Here is an 8,139-nt window from a genome sequence, read left to right as displayed (position 1 = left end):
CCCGTTTGAATGTTACCGTATTTTGAATCTTCCTGATGTTTGGAGGGAGTGAATTCCAGACTCTGGGTGCAGCTCCGGAGAAGGCTCGATCGTAGGTCCTTTTCTTACGGAAGAAGGCCGGCCGCAATAGCAGCTCATTGGCGCTTCTGCTTGGTCTGTTGCCTCCCGAAAGTTTAATTTTCTTGGCTAGGTATCTAGGCATGTTGTAGTGAACTGCTTTGTGGGTAATACAGGCCATTTTCATTTGAATTCTGGCCTCGTAAGGTAGCCAGTTTAGGGCTTTCAGGTGGGGCGATATATGATCGAATTTCTTCGTTCCCGTGATGAGTCTTGCCGCTGCGTTGAGACAGGCTTTTAGTGGTGCTATGGATGTCTTGGGTAGGCCAGCTAACGTGGTACAACCATATTCAATCCTCGAGATAACTAGCGATTGGGTGGCCAGTTTTAGATCCGCCTCAGAGATAAAGGGTTTTAGTTTTCTTAGATAGTTCAAATGGAAGCGGGCGCTCTTGGCCATTGAGTTAATGTGGGCTTTCATGTCGAGGTTCTCATCTAACGTGATTCCCAGTGATTTAGCTGAATTAACTAGGGTCGGAGTGCAGTTTAGCGCAGTCACCAATTTCACCCATTCCTTTACCTCAGGTTGGCTCCTTGTTGGTGAGATTAGCAGGAATTCTGTTTTGTGGGCATTTAGTTTCAGATGATTATTTGTTAACCATTGCAACGCTTTCTTTAGTGTGTCATTCATTCGGTCGACGTCATCACGGGAGGCGATCTTTATATATATTTGCGTGTCGTCTGCATACATGTGATAGGATATCCGTGATTTTTGAAGAATCTCCGTAAGGGGTTCTACATATAAGTTGAATAGATCTGGGGATAGAGTTGAGCCTTGTGGGACCCCGATTGTGTTAGGGCATGGGGAGGAGGTTGCTTGGTTGATCAGGAATAGTTGAGTCCTGTTCTGTAGGAAAGAGTTGAACCATTTCAGTACGTTTCCGGACAAACCCATCCTGTCTTGAAGCCTGGTCATTAGTATTTCGTGATTTACCGTGTCAAAAGCTGATGACAGGTCTAGTAGGATCAGTAGGCATGCCTGATTTTGGTCTAGGGCTTGTAAGGCGTCATCAACAATATGCAGGATCGCAGTTTCAGTACTATGTCCTGTTCTAAATCCTGATTGGCAGTCGTCTAGTAATGCGAACTTAGCGATGTGTTGACTCAGTTGGCCCTGTACGCATTTCTCAATAAGTTTGGCCAGTAAAGGTATGTTGGTCACTGGTCGATAGTTATTCGGGTCTGTCGCATCCGCTGTTGGTTTTTTGATGATGGGCACTACCTGCCCCGTTTTTAGGCAGTCAGGGAGGGTCCCTTGTGTAAGTGAGGCATTTATTATCTCGGTCCAGATCGGAACTAGAGTGTGGCTGATTTCTCTTACACACTTTGACGGTAGAGGGTCTTGATAGTGGTTGTTCGGTCTAAGTTCGGCTAGCTTTTTGGCAATCTTATCCTGGTCATATAGTTCGAATGTGTCCCAATTAGCTTTATTTTTTGTTTGAGGACCCTCTGTTGTCTCATTAGCCTCATTTTTAGGTGAAGGAAGGGTCACAAGGTTGGCCGCTGCACTTGTGAGCTCAACTTCTAGTAGTTTGGTTTTTTCCGAGAAAAATGAGGAGAATTCCTCACAGCTTATGGGAGTTTTTGAGTTCTCTTGGGTTGTTTTGGCTAGTTTGTTTGACTGTTGTTTTAGGATCTCGAAGAGTTTTCGTGGTCTGTTTATGGCATTATCCAGTTCAGCCCTTATAAATTCTTTTTTGGAGTTGATTATCTTTTTGTTATATTGTTTTCTGGTTTTTCTGAGGGCTTTCAACTCGGGGGAGGAGGGATGTTGTCTCCATTTCCTTTCGGCCATTCGTAGTTTTCGCCTGTCCTCGTTCAGTGCCTCATTAAACCAAGGATTTTTTGGCTTTTCTGAGACGTTTTTCAGTTTTTGAGGCATGGTGTCATTGACGATGTTACCGATTGAGGTTATGTAATGGTCAGTCAGCTCATTGACATTCTGCCTGTTATTAGGTGGCTTCAGGTCTTTTTCACATCTTTCAACTAATAGTTGAATATTGGCTTCTTTTGTCTCCCGAATCAGTCTTTTGAACTTGCGTGGTTGCACGGTCTTGCCCTTTTTTATTGTAGGTATCGTGAATGTTATGGCGTGATGGTCAGACCAATCGCATGGATCTATAGTAAGGATTGATGTCTCATTATTTCTTGAGATCATCCAGTCTAACGTCGCTCCTTGTGAGTGAGTGGGCTGGGTGCATGCTTGAGTAAGGTTTAGCTCATTGAGGAAGTCTTTCATCGAGTTGACCAGCTTGTCATTGTTGTCGTCCCAGTGTAGGTTAAAGTCACCTAGGAATATATTGTTGGCATCCGGGTTAGAGTTGGCCGTTATGATCTCTATTAGTTCCTCTGTGAACTTTGCGTTATCCCCAGGTGGGTGGTAGAATGCATGCAGGTTGCAACTTTGCTTATTTAGTGCTCTTATATTAAGACCAAGGTATATCCGACCAATACCCTGTTAATACCGGACATGTATAAATCATATGTACAATATCTTAAAAAATAATTAAAATTAAAAACAATTAAATAAATTGAATTATTTAATTAATTATAAATAAATTACTTCCCACCCTATTCCCCTATGAACTCACAACCCACTACAGAAAATAAATTAGTAAAATTATCATAGTTAGCAATTAATCAATTAAATAAAATTAATTTGCAATTAAAATGTAATTAATTACCTATAAAAATTAAATAACAATTAATTCTAAAAAAGACCAATAAATATTTTTACATATTTAATTAATAATAAATAAATTACTTCCCACCCAATTCCCCTATAAACCCACAACCCGCTACAGAAAATTAATTAGTAAAATTAACATAATTAGCAATAAATCAATTAATTAAAATTAATTGCCAATTAAAATTTAATTAATTACCAAATATAAATTAATTTACAATTAATGAAAAATAAATACCAATATATACATTTACATATTTAATTAATTATAATTAAATTACTTCCCACCCTATTCCCCTATAAACCCACAACCCGCTACAGAATTACATTACGCAAAAATTAAAAAAAACTAAATTCATTATTTAAAATTAATTATAACATAAATACACACTTTTCACACATATAATAACATAACAAACACTATAAAAAATTCGATATTATTAAACATTCGATAATTTTAAGAACCTATATTATATACTTCGATATTTTAACTTTCTATATTTTTAACATTCGATATTACATTACTTACCTTCAAAACGATATTTTTGATGTCTATATTCTGTCCATTCGATATTTTGTCCAGCCTATATTTTGGACTCGATATTCTGTCCATTCGATATTTTGTAGTCGATATTATGTCTGTTTACCTTATCTTCATAATCATCCCCCCAAAGATTTCTTTTTTTTTAAAGACAGCTCTAATGACTTCGTCTGTGGTTTTTATGTTTAGCCTACCAGACTGCGCAAAAGACACATTTTGGACTTGCCAAGAAGATACAGGGACTTGCAGCCCAACCACTGCTTACCATTAGTTGATTTTACTATCACACTCATTTGCTTACTTTCTGATGGATGGTGTTCCTTGTTTGAACCTGTCCATCTTGTGTTTGTCCCTGCCATGGACATACCATCGCTTTGATTGGCTGGCTTCTCTGCTTCCTCTCTCCACTTTTTAAAACTTTTTTTTTCTTTTTGTTTAAGCAGTCCATGAGAATGCATTGTTTTCTAGCTGTAATTCTTGTGTGCTTTTCTCCCATCCTCATATTGCTCTCTCTCACCCATGTGTTTCTCTCCTCCCATCCGCACTCAGGCTGTTCTCTTTTGCCCCTGTACTATGCCCCGCCTCCCACGCTCCATTTTACACTCTTTCGGCTGTATGTTTCTCCCTTAGCCCCAGTGTTCTCCCTCTTTTTTTGTTTCACCCCACGGCTACGGTGTTGCTACCACCCACCCAGTCCCCAACCCACTCCTTCAACCCATCCATTTACCTTGGATTTTCTTTGCCTCTTTGCCACTGGTCTTTCCCACCACTGCCACCGGAGTCATTTGGGGGGAACGCCGGTCTCGTGAAAGGAGGCCGGTCTAGGACCTTGGACCACAACCCCAAGCAGCCGTAGCGGCGTGCACATCGCCCACCCCGAAACTAAGCGCCAGGAGGCACTTAAAGGGAACACAGGGCTCCCGCAGCATGGGAGCTCCATTTACCTTGGATTTCCTTTGCCTCTTGCCACTGGTCTTTGCTGCCACGGCCTCTGGCATCATTTGGGGGAAATGCCCGTCTTGTTAGAGGAGGCCGGTCTAGGACCTTTGACCACAACCCCCAGCAGCCCTAGCGGCGCGCACGCTGCCCACACCGGAATCAAGCACCTGGAGGCGCTTAAAAGTAACACAGGCCTACCGCAGTGCGGGAGCTCCATTTACCTTTGATTTTTTTTGCCTCTTTGCCGCTGGTCTTTACCTCCGCCGGAGTCATATGGGGGAAATGCTGGTCTCTTGAGCGGAGGCCGGTCTAAGACCTTTGATCACAACCCCCAGCAGCCCTAGCGGGGCACACACTGCCCACGCTGAAACCAAGTGCCAGGAGGAGCTTAAAAGGAACATAGGGCTCCCGCAGTGCAGGATGCGCGCTGGCGTGCCCGGACCAAGGGTGGTCCCGTCCCTGACCGTCAAAGGCCGATGGAGGCTGGGCTGGGCCATGTTATTAACATTCCTACATTGCCTTGGTTCCAATTAGTGTGGACTTTAGAAGGTATTTGTGATATTATTACTGTGAGAACTGACATTGTGTCAAGGAGGGCGGACAAAATGAATAGATTAAAATTCAGAAAGGGGCAAGGGGTAGTGGGCATGTTGGAAGCCTTTATATTAAGGGCCGAATTGGCACTCATTCACAAAATGAACTTACTGACAACAGACTGTCCCTGGAGCAACAAAACCCTCATAATGTACCTGCTCTTAGTGTCCCTGCTTCACAAACGGGTTTGGAAGTTATTCCATCACAAATCAGTGTGTCACATTCTCCAGGCCTTGAAATTATTAACGCGTCACACTGGGTTAAAAAGCTAAGATTAACTATGGGTGTAGTCTCACTCCACCATCTAAGAAAAGGAAGGGCCTGGCTTCAAATAAACAAAATAAACAAAGTTATCTTCTGCCTAAACTTTTAGGTCGTAGGAGTAAACCTGCGTACACAGAGCATAATCAGGGGCCTATTCAAACGCTAGCTCCAAATGATGGAGTATCATTGGCAGCATTACCTAGTCAGGAGAAGGAAGCTTTCCTGGAAAAACTGGAACTTGTGATTTCAGCTCATCTGAACCTGATACTGCACAAGCTAACTGAAATTGTGGCTAGGTTAGCACATTTAGAAAAAGCAGCATCTAGTGCTTCCTTAACCCCTGTAGATCATGGGCAAAACAGGGCTGAGGGTGCTGCGCGAAAGGGGAAGTGCAGCAACCTGAACCCTCTTTAAGATCTGAGATTTGGGATGGTCTGCCTCTCCTAAGGGTAGCATGCCCTCCTTCGAATGGCACTGAGACTCCATATCAGATAGAAGGTTTGTCTCATAGGGAGGCCCAGACTGCATATGCCCCAAGAAGTGCTCGAGCTGATAAAGCAAGTAATGACCATAAGGAGAGACCAAGAGACACAGGCATTATTGAGGACCGGCCCATCGATCATATACTCCCTAGTGGCCCACACGCTAACCTGCACTTACCCCCAGAAGCAACTGCATATATTGTAGTGTTGGCTAACGTTCCTTCATTGCAGCCCAGTGACACCGAGCACTGGTCAATACTGAGGAAAGAATCTCTACACTTTTTGAGTACAAGGACAGATATTAATATTAAATTGCTTTTTTCTGAATTCAAGATTGCACGCAGGACTGGCTGGGTGTGGAAATCTAACAAGATATTCTCCGGAGAGATTGTATCACATTAACTTTTAGATCCCAAGGCTTGATCAGAACAATATCAGGGAGGATGGATGATTACTCTGCAAATAAGAGGGGAATTTCCATTCTACCCTTGCGGTTTTTCTATCAGCCACCTAGACCACAATGGCACACATTCGAAGACAACAGATGTGCATTGGCGAATCCGCACCCTCAGCTTCCCCCTTGGTTCCACCCAAATCGTTTTGAGACTTTAAGTGGTCTTGCAGATATAGATTTGTAGCAAGGTCATGGGATTAACTGCAGACATTGCTAAGTTAGCATTGGTTAGTATATGCATGGCAGCCATTTTGCCGCTTTTGCAAGTGTTACTATATGGCTTTATTCTTGAGGATAGACTGCTGGTGCATGTTCGCATGAGAACTGTCTGCCTTTCACACATTTAGCTGTACACTGTGCTCCTCGTCAGCACAGCGTGTCCAAGGTAAAAAAACAATGTAAAAACAATGTATGCTGTTGATTCACTTTGGTCAGTCCCACGCCCATAGACACAACATAGAACACAGCTGTACTCCTAAAAGTCGGGTGCTTTTAATATGGCATTGCATGCATGAAAAGGCACTTTGAGAGATTCATTCCAATGAAGAAGAGCTGTGCTTGTCCTGAGATGTGAACCCTTGCATCTAAACTTGAAGGTATGGGATCCCCCTGACAAAGCCTACAGGTCTTCTATACTTATAATAAACTAGTTTATATCATGGGGAGGGTGGTAAGGCGCTGTAGCCATGTTGCCACTATCATCATAATATGATTTCCCCTTTTGTGCTTTATGGAATTGTAACCATGCTGATTATATTGTTCTTATGCATTTTGCTGCTAGTATTGGCTCGTGTACTGCATTATAGACCACGTTAGTTAAAATAAACATTTTATACTGTGTCTCTGTTTACTCACGTTGTGGACAAGTATGAGTGTTTGAACGAAAGAGTGTTCTTCTTCCCGCGATTCCTGAGAGGGACGAGTGACATGTTCTAGGAAGTGTAAGCAATGGTAGCTTTGCTGTAGTACGGAGAACTAATTAGACACTATAGCTAGTCGGATTGGGGTTCTGGGCATCGAGGTGGGTTTTCTGGTACACCACTACACACCGAGGTCCTGGTTTCCTGGTTTCCTGCGCATAGTTCTGTGTATGTGCAGAATCCCTGCAACAGATTGACTAACATCAAATTTGAGAAAACCAGGGACATTTCTTTTTAAACAATGCCCCAGAGATTGCCCCATATAAGGTAGATAGTACAGTTGCTTCCCCTTTTATATCAGACCATGAGAACTGCCTATAATCACCCCTGCACCCGCATAGTGATAGTTCAGGAATTCTAGGGTTGGATCCAGATATTTCACCCACAGAGCTAGTCACTAGTAATACTGCTGGGGAAGTCTCAATGGTTGGGAAACTTAATACCGCCCATTTAGACTCATCTCAAGGAATATTGCGGGCATTTCCTCAAAACTATCAGATGAGGCTTGGGTACAATACGTGAAGACATTTGATATTATCTGTGTCCTGGAAACTTGGAGCAGGGATGATGTCACTATGGACGGATATTGCTCATTTAATGTCCAGGCAACTCCATCACCCGCAGTGAGGGAAAAAGGAGGCTTAGTGACTTTCATTTCTCTCCAGTATGAGTCACTAAAGATAGAGAATATAATAGACTGTCCCTGGTACCAGCTTATTTTGATTTCTGACCTGATTGACACCACACTATTATTGATCCATTGGTACTACAATATTTTTGATCCACAAAACTGTGGGGTTATTAACACCCTCAAAGAGCAAATTGATAAAGTTGCAGGGAGATTCTTCCCATTGTGCATCATTTGGGTGGGTGATTTTAACTGCACACTATGTCAGCACAGTATGCACAATATATGTGGGATTGTAGACACTGCAGATCAACCTTTGTCTCACTTTAAGCATACCAAACAGGACGAAGCATTAAATACCATCATTGTAGTAAATGGCTTATGCATGACTGATACTTTGGTCAGTATTCCTTCTGTCCAGCTTCCAACTTATCAGGGAGGTGGTAGAGCCAGCACAATTGATTTCATGTTGGTATCTAATAAGTATGCATGCATTATAGATAACTTTGTGGTT

The sequence above is a fragment of the Lissotriton helveticus genome, chromosome 4_1 (assembly GCF_964261635.1).
Source record: "Lissotriton helveticus chromosome 4_1, aLisHel1.1, whole genome shotgun sequence".
NCBI classification, from domain to species: Eukaryota; Metazoa; Chordata; class Amphibia; order Caudata; family Salamandridae; genus Lissotriton; species Lissotriton helveticus.
The sequence above is the reverse complement of the archived record's forward strand: the minus strand, read 5'-3'. Positions refer to the sequence as shown.